The sequence below is a fragment of the Mytilus galloprovincialis genome, chromosome 5 (assembly GCF_965363235.1).
Source record: "Mytilus galloprovincialis chromosome 5, xbMytGall1.hap1.1, whole genome shotgun sequence".
In the NCBI taxonomy this organism is placed as follows: domain Eukaryota; kingdom Metazoa; phylum Mollusca; class Bivalvia; order Mytilida; family Mytilidae; genus Mytilus; species Mytilus galloprovincialis.
This window is the reverse complement of record NC_134842.1, coordinates 85,260,372-85,274,025: the sequence shown is the minus strand read 5'-3', so window position 1 is coordinate 85,274,025 and position 13,654 is coordinate 85,260,372. Positions and strand designations below refer to the sequence as shown.

The window sequence follows — 13,654 nt, the reverse complement described above, 5'->3', positions numbered from 1 at the left end:
TAGTTTAGTTAAAAAATCGAAAACAACACGTTTTATAGTTTCTTGCGTCCGAAGCGCTTTTCTGGATTTACCTTCATCGTTGAGCGCTCAAAGCCAAACAATTGTAATCCGAAGATGTATAAGTACCGAAAATCGTTGAGCAGCAATATGTCAAAAATGCCTAAAATGACTAGTCAAACTCATCTAAAGCCAACTTTGCCTGAAAAGTTGTTGAAACCTTAATTTCATAATAATTTCAAAATTTATAAACGTACAATTTAAGTAAAGTTTGTTAAATCATGTCAGTACCGAAGCACTGACTACTGAGCTGATGATACCCTCGGCGACTGATAATCCACCAGCAGAGGTATCGACCCAGTGACATAAAAAATTGAAAACAACACGTTTAATAATTTCTTGCGTTCGAAGCGCTTTTCTGGATTTACCTTCACCAGGAACACTCAAAGCCAAACCTTTAAAATCCGAAGATGTATAAGAACCGAAAATCGTTGAAAAGCTATGTAAAAAAAAACATAAAATAAATAGACAAATTCATCTAAAGCCAACTTTGCCTGAGGGAGTTGAAACCTTAATTTCATAATAATTTCAAAATTTATGAACGGACAATGTTAGTAAAGTTTGTTAAATCATGTCAGTACCGAAGCACTGACTACTGAGCTGATGATACCCTCGCCGACTGATAATCCACCAGCAGAGGTATCGACCCAGTGATGTAAAAAATAATATTGTGGTTTTCCATTGAATGAAAAGCTGATAACTTAATAAATCAGACGTTTTCACTCATCTAATAATTCTTATTTATATATTTAAAAACAGATTATTTAAAGTTATTAAATATGGTTTTAATCTATTCAAAAGAGTGTAAACCTGCAATGAATTAAAATATACCACACCCAATAACTACCTTTGACATATTTATTACGTGAACACTTGATATAGAGGTCAATGGTCAATTGTCAACTACTTGTGAATTTTCATTTCGCTACCAATATTTCATTGTTTATCAAACCGAAACTTGATTTAATATGTGTAGCGAATGATAAGTTAATTGTTCACTTCCCTCCTATTTTCCATCCGGAAGTAGGACAATACATACAATAAGTTTCCTTATCACATTTTATACGTAATATAGCAACATATTTCACATGTTTCATTGATTTACATGATTATACATGTTTTGTGAATTGAGACGTAGGAATATGGTAAATATGAATTATTACTCCTTTGTTTTCTTATTTTGTTCTCAATGCTCTTGATCATCGTACTTTATTTGACCATTTTAACTTTTTTCGAGCATCACTGATGAGTCTTTTGTAGATCAAACACACGTCTGGCACAAATATAAAATTTAAATCCTCTCACGGGTAAATTTATCTAAACAATTAATACGTACTACGATGACTCTTACCTATAATCATAATGTTTATAAAAGTTTAAGAAAAATAAATGATTAGCTATACTCATTTTGAATGCATTTATTTATGGTTTCGAATTTCCTTGCCGACCCAAAAGGTTTCAAAATAATAAAAACATCCATTTGTATTGTAGAAAAATGCATTGCTCACTAACACATAATCCATTAAAAACAACACGAAGTAAACGAGAAATGAAATTGTGAATGCATATTTTGATATATTTTTCCATCTTATCGATAAAACAGCACTCAAATCCCTTTCGCGTGCGATAAAAAAAAACGATGAAAAAGGAAAATAAAATCATCAATGTTAGTTATAATGTAGTCTGTTTTGTTATTTGTTCAATAGACCAACTGAAGTTCCAGCCATGTCAAAAAGACAATCTACAGTCTCAGAAAGAAGTACAGAGCACGTGTTTTGTACGTTACATAACAAAGAAACTACATTTCTATGCACGGAATGTAGGCAATTTATTTGTGATGAATGCGTGGAATCATTACACACAAGACACGCATTAAAGTCAATTTCAAGAAGAACTAACAATACACTTTTCATTGAAATGCTTCAGCAACAAATTAACTTATATAAGGAAGTATGGCAGGTTGAATTAGAGGAACAAATACAAGCTATATATCTCCGTACAGCAAAACTTGTAGAAATTATCAATAAAATTAGTGATTCATACAAAGAGGAGATCCTCCGAAAAGGTACACAGAACAAATCAATTCTAAAGGAGATCGGAGATGAGTCTGACAACAACAATCCACAGGCATTATCGTTGATACACACAACTTTTAAACCGTCAGCAATAGATTTACTGGGAATAAAGCGAGAGTTTGGTAAACTGTGTGCAAACGAAACAAATGTTAATATGCAGCCAGGATTCAGCTGGCCTAGTTTATTTCAAGTAATTAATCTGTCTGCAGAAGGCCAAAAAGGTTTTGTCTATCGTGGTATGTCGTCAGATTCTGAAGACGAATACGATCTTTGTGGTTCATAAAAAGAATTTGTTGTTTTGGTAACAAGTGAGATCTTAATTTGATTTCTAAATTATTTAAATGAATGTTGTTTTGAAATAACGAGTGTGTAGATAATTATTTTTAATTTTGTAACTTCTGAAAATTTATAAATACACTTATGTCTATATACTACACAATTAGAAAGTGTATAGTCAATTATGGCACTTATGTGACAAAATGTGTAAAAGTTTAGAGACTACATACAACAATACAATGTATTAATCATTAAAATTCAATGATAAGATATAAAGACTTTAGGTTGGAAATGATAGTTTTTCAACGTTTATTCCTTACATAACACATGTAAAATATGAATTGCTATTTTTCTTATTTAGATATTTATTACAAACACGTGGTTTGATTGCAAATGAGAAATCTAACCATCCAAGTTAAATCTCTTTTTTTTAAGTTTGATACAAGTCAAAGATTATTTAAATGAATATACTATAATTAACTAGCATACTAACAGTATTACTTGTTTCACACGCTTTTCCTACACCTGTCTATATTTGAAGACGACAGCTTTATTTTAATGTCAAAGTATCAATGTGTTGGTTTTTCTTTATTAGTTTATTGGTTTGGAATCATCTATTGATAATCAATGATATTTGGTATGCAGTTATATTTCCATTGTAATATTTTATTCACATGGATTTTTTTGGACTGCCACCTTAAGTCAGTATAACTAGACTTTATAACTGTTGGCTATTTTTAATGGATTAATTTGTGATTAGTCACATGAAGGGGAACTGTAAGTGGTATATCATTGATATTTTGTAAGCAGATGTATTAGCATTAGCACAACTCTTTTGATATATAAAAACCATCAGGCTGTTTTGTTTAGAGCTGGTATTAATGAATAGTAAAGACCTTATGGAATCAGGATCTTGTGTTGTAAGGAACGATTATCGGGTTGTCTGCAATTTGATATCGTGGAATATCAGTGGTGAGTCACAGTATGAAGCTTTTTGTAGAGTGAGCGTATCTAACGAGTTCAAAAAGGTTTTATACTATGTCGAGCAGCTGATATTTGACAATATTAATATACAATATAAATAAAGCTTAGAAACATTTTCAGTCAGTTCTGTTTCAATGGTACATGCATATACTGTGGATTCATTGTTATTCGTTGGATACCAATTTTCGTGGGTTTCGTTGGTATATGTGAACCACGAATTACAGTGTTCACCAAATTTTGAATTTCATTTAGGACAGTATACAGAGATTGGTAAACCACGTAATCAAATATCCATAAAGATGCAAGTTTTCCTCAATCCACAAAAATAAATGAATCCAACGTAACACGTGACTATTTAAGTCCCCTTTCTTAATTATTAAACATTGTATCAAAGGGGATTTCATAGTTATTGACGTAATCAATTGCCATTCGATTACGGACTCTCTGTTTTGAATTTTCCTCAGAGGTTTGGTAATTTTGTTACTTTACTTTTAACGTTTGCATTGTCTCTTACTCGAAATTGTTTCAGCTGTAACTTAAAACTGAAACTTAAATTGATTTTTAAGCAGCTAGGACATTTGACAGCATTTGAGACCAGTCACAGACAAAATGAAAACAGGAATGAATCTAAGACCAAATAATTCGAACCATTCAAATTATTTCACTGATTTAGCATGACACAGAACAATAATTCGTTGAAACGTTCAAACTGTTATCATAATTTACTGTTGATTAATTAAGAAATTATCATAAAATATATTGGGATTTTAATCGCGAAGGCAACGCTGACCTTAGAGGAGCTTTGGATTGAAGGTCATTTGTTCGTACAGTTCGAGACGTTTCTGTTTATCTTTGAATACTTGACTCTAAAGAGTTGGATAATTGAATTTGCTCTCGCTTGCTCTGATAGTAGTTCTGGCTATAACTTTCATTATGTCAACTGGACTAAAGAGACGAGTGAGCTTTTATCCTCACTTGGTGTCCGTTGTCGTCCGTAACATTTGCAAAAATATTCCTCACTGAAACTACTAGACCAAATTTAATCAAATTTTACAATAATCATCATTCAGGAAATATTTGAACAAATGTGTCCCACGACCCGACCTTAACATTGTTTTTAAAACCGTTATAAATAGAGAACATATTCATTATGTTGAGCTCTATCAATTATCTATATACGCCAAAACGACTTCTTCCAGGAGTCATTGCCCTTAAATGACAAAAAATGCACTTTTTTTCCATTTTTGCCTTTTATTTTAAAAACTTTAAATAGATAGAGATAAATCTTCAAATGCAAAAAAGAACAACTCGACAAGATATTCAATTAAGATTGTATTTGAATTATTGCCCGTTCATTACGAGTTTTATCATATTTTTGTCCAAACTATTTTAAATGCAATTGAAAACCATGCCATAACTATTTTTTATTATTCAATAATTTGTGGACTCTACTATTATAGCATAAGTCATACCAACATTTAACAATATTACTATGTATACACACACTTTACTCTTATAAAGGGATCAAAAGTTAACAACCCGTACTAGTTAAATGTCAAATTAAGGAAGTTGGCTTCTCAGTTTCAAAATATTTTGTTAACACTAGTATATATTGATAGAGTATAAGGGTATTTTTAAGGAGCTAAAAGAGCGAAAAATAAATATAGGTCAATGTGCTTGTTTTCGCGATTTTGAAATTTTGGCTAGAAAAAAATTCTCTCTTGAAATTCATAGCTTCATCAAGAGAAGTGAAAATGTTCTGAATGTAATTGAACATTTTCATGGTTTTATTTTCCAAAGGCATTTTTCACATTATTTGTTTGTAAATGTGTCCCTCATAGAAAAATAATCTTTTGTTTTATAAACTTACTAATTATGATTGAATATGGACGGCACGCAGGGTTATATTTACAGTACAATTCCAATCAAAATAAATATATAGATGTCAGAACGTCATTGTTTAAATAGTCTATAACAATAACAATAGTTCATATTTACTAATTCCTACATCTCCTTCACACAGCATGTTTAGATACGAAAACCATCGTTATTCACGTTGTTATTTTGTTATGTACATTCATGATGAGGAAACTTATATATGGTATTGACCTACATCCGAATTGATATCGCCTATATAGTAAGAGGAAAGTGTCAAATTGACTTTAAAATGGGTAAACATAAACAGAGAGAGGAAGTTATTGAATCATGTTCCAGTTTTATAAATGAATGAAGAGATTGCTACTGAAGGAAGTGGGCTTGTCATGTTTAACCCCGATTTTTCTCTTTATAAATCTTTTACATTCATAATTTTAAGCCATCTGTAAAAGTCTTATAAAATCTTTATCATTTTGATATCCATTCGGATGTAGGTCAATACCATATATAGGTTTCCTCCTCATGAATGTACATATATAACATTGATTTTCTGATCTAAACATGCTACGAGAACGGAAATATAGGAATATTGTAGATATGAACTATTGTAATGGTTATAAACTATGAAAACAATGACGATCAGCTATATTTATTTTTATTGGAATTTTACTGTAAATGTAACCCTGCATGCCGTCGATATTCAATCATAATTGTTAGTTAATAAAACAAAAGATGTTTTTTTATTAGAGACACATTTACAAACAAATAATGTGAAAAATGACTTTTGAAAATAAAACGATGAAAATGGTCAACTAAATAAAGAATTTGTTTTCTCTTGATAAACATAGTGTGTAAAGTATGGAAGTCGCAAAACCAACCCGAAACATATACTAATATCAAACCAGGGTACAGCTGGCCTAGTTTATGTAAAGTATCCGTCAACAGAACACTATAAAGATTTTGTCGTGTTATTTCATATGATTGTGTAGACAGAAATGATTATTATGATCTATATGAAAGCATTTAGTTATATTACTGTTTTTTTTAGTAAAAAGTGATATCTAATTTGATTTTTAAATTATCAAATTGAACATCGTTTTATAATTTAAAGTAAGTAAGAAATTGTTAAGTATATCCATCTCTAAACACGCCTTAATAAATAGACATTACAATCTTTTTTTAAAATCATTTATAGCTAATAATCAAATATGCAGATTAAGTAGTATGTAAATAATTGTATCGTTGATATATCACTCAACGGCTTATGTGACATTCACGAACTATACATTTTGCAATTTTTCTTTCTTTTTTAGCGTGATTCAAACCATATTAGTTTATATGAATATATTTATTTTCCTTTATTATTATGATTATAAAGCAGCGTATTCCTTTTTATTAGTGGAAGAGGAAAGAAGAACTAAACATAATATGTATTTTAATAAATGAGTGGGTAGACGGCAACAAGTCAATCGCGTCCTCCTTCACAAAGACAAAAGCATTATAAAATAACCAACACGTCATGATGTGTAATGAATATCCACAAAGTTGACATAGTAAAACATATACGAAATATGTTAAAAAAAATAAAATTATCCATCAAGTGTATTTATCGCCTTTGTTTAATATCGAAATGCAACTCTTTACAAACATGCAGTTTAAGTTCGGCAAATACATAAAGTATTACAAAAGAATATTAAATTACAATTCAACATCAAATGCAATAAAATAGAACAGAATAGAGACTAGAATAAAAATGACTCAGTCCTATATAAATCAAAAGAAACATGATAACTTTTCGAACTTAAATACAATAAGATTTCTTAGTACTTTATTCCTTGAAAAGTTTAGTTGTTACGTGTTTTTTCATTTAAATATTTGCATTTAACATAACAGTTAAAATATGTGTAAGACTGTTAAGGTCAAAATTTGAAACAAACTGAAATTTATTAACCAGAGTAAATGCTAACATTTAAATTAAATAATTGATCCAAAAAAGCCAAAACGGAGTGCCTAAAGTAACTAATGGTACCCGTTCGTATTACAACTATAGCGAAATCCATACGTACAGTGTGTGTTGTAATTTAACCAGACAGCAGCACTTGTGACAAAGCTATGAGAAACAGGATATCAATATTGTATATATGAAACAGTCGGTATGAAACAATCTTTTAGGATTATTCGATGCCTTTTTTAAACCTTAAGATAATAAAGACAGATACTAATGATGGATGATGGATGATGAACGGCTATTACCACATGAACAGGACAATCATATAACATGATAAAGTGATAGGAAAAAGAGTATGATATGTAAAGGCTCAACAGTCCTTTTACCGTGCTCGTGCACAGGGGGACAGTCTGCATCACACAATTAAACATTATTCTCACTTCGAGCCAACAAGTGTATACTCTTCATCCTGAATAACATGTAATTTGCTAAGAAGCAGTAAATATCAGTTTTGAATTTCTTAGGTTTTATCGATCCAGTCGGGTTTAAGATTAAAACATCCGCACTCGACTCGAGGAGTGTCTGCAATCATGAGACAAACAAAGCAGTTCTGATTACTAATTATAACCAAAAAACACTGAACTTTGTTAGATGATGGTGTTCAAAAAATATTGTACCAAAAGTGATCGAAATTGAAACTAAAACAATACAAATTATTATAAGCAAATATCATTACTTTAATCCAAAACGGCATCTTTTAAAATGCATCAAAAACGCACCCATCGTCAAAAATTAACCAACATCACGTTTATTACATAATCGTCAACATCTTATTATTACTACATATACACATGACTAGGGGCCAAGAGTCAACAACTCGTGATTGTAACTTCCCATCGTAACATCAATCTCTTTATTGATTTATAAACCGAAACTCGATTTAATATATTCCTCCCTGTTAGTGTAATTCTATTTACCACAGTTATTTCAATTCGGAAGTAGAACAATACATAGAATAAGTTTCCGCATCATAATAATTATAAATAACTATACATATAAATGATTTTCTCTACTGGAGACGTTGTGTGAACGACGGCGTAATGAAATGGTAACTATGATCTATCATTAGTTCGTATTTTAATCAAAGTAGTTATTACTCATTGTTTTCAATCGACATTTTTTACAATTAAAATAGTTCAGTCTTGCTATACTGATTATATTGTTATAAAACGTTTTTTTACAGGCTATGAAAAAAATAGCAATCTTAATTTTATTGGGATTTTTTTTGTTGTTTCCTCTGTGTCTTCCGTCCATAAAAGTATCGTTTAAAGTGATGAAAAGTTAAAAAGAATTATCATTTTATATAAGTTATACATTGCATATGATCTTTTTACAAACACACTATATGCAAAATTGCACTCGAATGTAAAACAATATACAAAATTAATGTAAAAAAAGAAAGCTAGTTTTCAATTATTGAAAAAGTGTGTCACCCTACCTTACACAAGAGCACCACACTCTAACGTACAATTAATAGCACACACACACAGCTCAAATTTGTTAAAGTCTTTTGTTTAACTTACCATTTTATACCGTCCATTTCGTACCCTGGCACATATCAATTCGTTTCCTAGCTATTTCTAAGCAAACATCAATGTCGTACTTTATGGTAGATTTATATGTACATATATGTCATTTCGTACCTTTTTGAAGATTGATATCAATGCCATTGTGTTCCTTATTGAAAATTAATATCAATGCCACTTCTCGTTTCTTTTAATAGATATATATAAGATGGACAATCATCTTGCAAAAAAGGTTGTTTGTATTGTATCAAACTAACAAAACTAAAGAGAGTTTTATAATTGATTACATCATGTAGATAAGGTTTATTTTTTGAAAACAGTTACTGTAATTGTACTTTTTTTCGCGGGTACTTATTTTTGCAAATTGTGTATTTCAAACAAGTTCGCGGGTATTTATCGTCGCGATTTTTGTCTCAAAAATAAAAAAAAAAGAATTGTTTTATAGTTCTAATTATTGCCTCGTGTGTAAATCTGAACTGTATTTAAAGTACACGCTTGGCATGCATTTCAGACTGTAAAAGATGACAGTTTGAAAAGAGGTTTGGTTACGACCGGTATTGCAAGTAAATGACAAACTGTTGTAACTTTGGTTATTTGTAAATAATCTTCGGGTGTATTTGTTTGTGCTTTTTTCGTTTTCATAAAATCTATTTATAATAAAAAGTTTAATAAAGAAGATCTGGTATGTTTGCCAATGAGACAACTGTCCAAAAGAGACCAATATCATTAACAACTATAGGTCACCGTACGGCCTTCAATAATGAGCAAAGCCCATATCGCATAGTAAGCTATAAAAGGCCCCGATAAGACAATGTTAAAGAATTCAAACGAGAAAACTAAAAGCCTTATTTACATATAAAAAATTAACGAAAAACAAATATAAAACACATAACAAACGACAACCACTGAATTACATGTTTGTTAGTTTTCAAATGATTACAGTAAAGCTTTCAAAAAATTGTCTGCTACTATACACACATGTTTGTAAATCAATCTATAACAACAACAATAGAAAGTTAAATATGTTCAAGGTAATCTCGAGTCAATATTGTTTCTTTGATCATTTATTGGTTTTTACTTGTCATCCGTTGATGTTAGTCTAGTTTGTTAATTAATCGGATTAACAGGGTTGTAAACATGTCATGTCATCGATGTAAGGTCAAGTTTACATACATAAATGAATATTAAGTTTTCAGTTAAAAAGTTGGATTTAGATTCGCGTGAATTTATTTTCACGATAACAAACCAAACGCGAAAATCGTGAAAACAAATACATCGCGAAAATCATTACAATTACATTATTCATTACAGTTGCAGATAATTACTGTTGCTTTATTAAACTCATTTAAGTATCAAAATATCAATTCAGTATATTTCCAGAACACAAATAAAGGTTATTTAAAACTATTATGTGTCCATGCACTGCTAGATTAAAAGTCAGCAATAATCCTAACCCCAACCAAATAGTAAAGCATAAAACTCAAACACATCAAACGAATGTATAACAAGTGTAATATTGTTGGCTTGGTACAGGGATTTCTAATGTAGAACATTGTTGATTAAACCTGGTTTTATAATTAACTGAACCTCTCATTTGTTTGGCAGTCGCATAAAGTTGACAACAATGTGTAAACATAATTAAACTTATTATAGGTCTTTATCAAATGTCTACTGCTGGGGGTATTGTTTGCATAACTTTGTTACAATATGTTATTTTAAGAATTATCTCAAAATGTTTATGCTTACTCCAAAAGGCTTATATATGCTTACCTAGAAATGAAATAAATAAAAACCGAAACATTTAAACACTATTAGTTATGCACTTTGTAGAATCTTTTAAATAATAAAAGTAATATCACAAAAATACTGACCTCAGAGGAAATTCAAAACGGAAAGTCCCTCATAAAAGTTCAAACCTATGTTATACAGAATATCAAATACCGTTGCTGGTACATATTTTCAACTGTGTGCAAATATATTATACTTAATAGTGAAAATGTTTTAAACCATATGGACGTCTCAATAAGAATAAATGGAAAATGTTTCGAAAAATTCGTTTTTTAGTTACGAAATGGCAAAGGTACGTACTGGATAAAGTATGAAATTACTTAATTATGTGATTTTTTATTTGTTCAATAGACCAGCTGAAATTCGAGTCATGTCAGGAAGGCAGTATACAGTCTCAGAAAGAAATACAGAGCACGTGTTTTGTTCTCCACATCACAAAGAAACTACATTTCTATGCACAGAATGTAGTCAATTCATTTGTGATCAATGTGTTGAATCAGTACATGCTAGGCATGCCTTAAAATCCATTCCAAGAACAAACAACGTTATACTTAGTAATGAAATACTCGAACAACATATTCAAATATATTCAGAAGTATGGAAGGTACAATTGGAGGAACAGTTGAACGCAGTGGATCTTCATGCATCAAAACTTGTAGAAGTTATAAATAAAGTGAAAGATGCCTACAAGGATGAAATTCTTCTGAAAAATGCAAAAAACAAGTCAATTATCAAGCAGATCGAAGAAGAGTCTGACAACAACAATCCATCTATATTATCATTGGCACAAACAACTTTTACACCATCAAAAATAGATTTTCTCCGTATAAAGCGACAATTCGGAGAACTAAGTGCAGTTGAAAAAACTGTTAGTCTTCAGCCTGGTTTATTGAACAGTTGGCCCCGTTTACATACAGTTAAACATCTGACAACAGGAAGCCAACAAAGTTTTGTCTATCGTGGTATGTCATCTGATATCGAGGACGAATATGATCATTGTGATGTATAACATAATTGTGATTTATTTGAAAAACAAGTGAAGTCAAAAAATGAATTGTAAGAATATCAAACAAAATATCGTTTCGGAATGATAAACACGCTATTTGGTTCATTTTTTTTAAAACAAACTTAATAAAATGAACTCATTATAGATACCAGGATTGAAATTTTGCACTTGCGCCAGACGCACGGTTCGTCTACAAAAGACTCACCAGTGACGCTTTTGAAAACTGGTGATGCAAACATTTTACGTTACATTTCGAATACTATAAATTTATAGTGCTAGCAAGGCATTCGCATTGTCCTATGAAAATTATAATTGATGTTTTATTTACAAGTTTTCCACAGGGAAAATCAGGTTATTTAAATAGTTTGGCACAGAGGACAATTGGCGGCGAACGCTGCCAAAACATGCAGTGCAACAAATAAAGAACGTTTTGAGCAATGCTTTTTAAATTTTGATAAAATGATACTGCTGAAAAAAGGAGGTCAATTTTGATATTGACGATTTTGACGTTTTAGTCCTTGATAAAATAGAAAATTTCACTATATGACGTTTCAATGCCATTAGTAAGACGGACACAGTCGAATATCTATATAGATTATCAATGGTTTTTCAAACGAGTAAGCGTTTCTCACCTACAATCATACTAAATTACGACAACACTTACTTGAGAAGACAAGAAAATTCCTCAAAATTTTAGGAACAACTTTATAGCTTTTCCCAAGAAGAGATTAATGTCGAAAAGCTTATGACGTCATGTATACTCTTTCGAATAGAATCAATAAATTCTATATCATGTAAAGTTGAGTAATATGGAAATTTTGTTTCTAAAAAGATGCAAAATTAAGAAAAAGAAACAATAAAATGAAACCATTTGACGATGTTGAAGCAGAAATACACTATCCTTAAAAACAATAGCGTATCTTTATGTATGAACAAATCAGAATAAAAACAATATATTCTCTTAACCATTAACATCACAATCATAAGTAAACTAATAATAAATATTATTAACTGAAAAAAATCAGAACAGATCTTGTGCGGATAAACCAGCTGTACTGATACAATACTGATAGCTTCGCCTTCTAGATGTTTAAACAAGTTTTTTGTCAATCCCATGGCCTATGCATGAAATTCACCTCCGATTGTTTTATTTTTTAAGCCCAAAAAAAAATTAAGGTTGTGTTATGCTGTATTCAATATGTATTTCTTTTATTTCAAAATTCTTAAAAAAACACAAATTGATCAAAATATGTTCCGCGTTTATTTACATTTTTTAACGGAAATATTACAAAGCTTTCCCCGAGTTGAACTTGAGATTAAGATCTCTTTTGTTTCATTTCCGTCGATCAATTACCAGATCGTAAATGATATATATTGACCCTGATATAGATTCTCGATGAGCTGTATTAGCCCTCGACTCTTTTTTATTGTAATGACTAATTCGGGTAGGGTTTGTTTAGTCACACGTGTCTGGCTTTCGCGGCTGGATCTCAATTATGGTCACATTGACCTATTAAACAAAAATACTATGTGGAATGATTGTCAATGAAAAATCGATCCACAACAAACCAAAATGGCACAGAAAGTTTAAATTATTGGTCACTTTACGGCCTCCAACAATGAGAAAAACCCAACACTGCATAGTCGGCTATGAAAGGTCACTTAATGACATATGCATAACAATTCACAGGATAAAACTTCCGGCCTGATTTATGCACACAACAATAAAGTTGATTACATCCGCGTGTTTTGATCGTAATTCATATAACCTGCAAACATACCATTTTCACTAATATATTTCAAAACTTTTAAATGTATTTGTCTATAGATCTTGAATTGAAATAAAACAATGATATTTTATCTTATCCCTTGAGGATATCAAATATCAAGATAACTGGTTTATTGTGTTCTTTGGATTAAATGTATAAGCTGGCAGTATATAACAACGTATTCATATTTAATAAGAAACAGATTTCTTAAAATTTCTCCTATTGTATTTTCTATTAAATCTTAATAGTTTAAGCTATCGTTTACAATATGTATTCCCTCTAGAACGTTT

General features: G+C 30.5%; 1 long non-coding RNA gene across 1 annotated transcript; it reads left to right on the top strand.

Moving 5' to 3' along the window:
• Positions 1 to 8,161: 8,161 nt before the first annotated feature.
• Positions 8,162 to 11,689, top strand: LOC143076583 (uncharacterized). The gene is made up of 2 exons (XR_012978708.1): positions 8,162 to 8,323; positions 10,941 to 11,689. It is a non-coding gene; the product is annotated as an uncharacterized LOC143076583 (long non-coding RNA).
• The last annotated feature ends 1,965 nt before the right edge of the window (positions 11,690 to 13,654 follow it).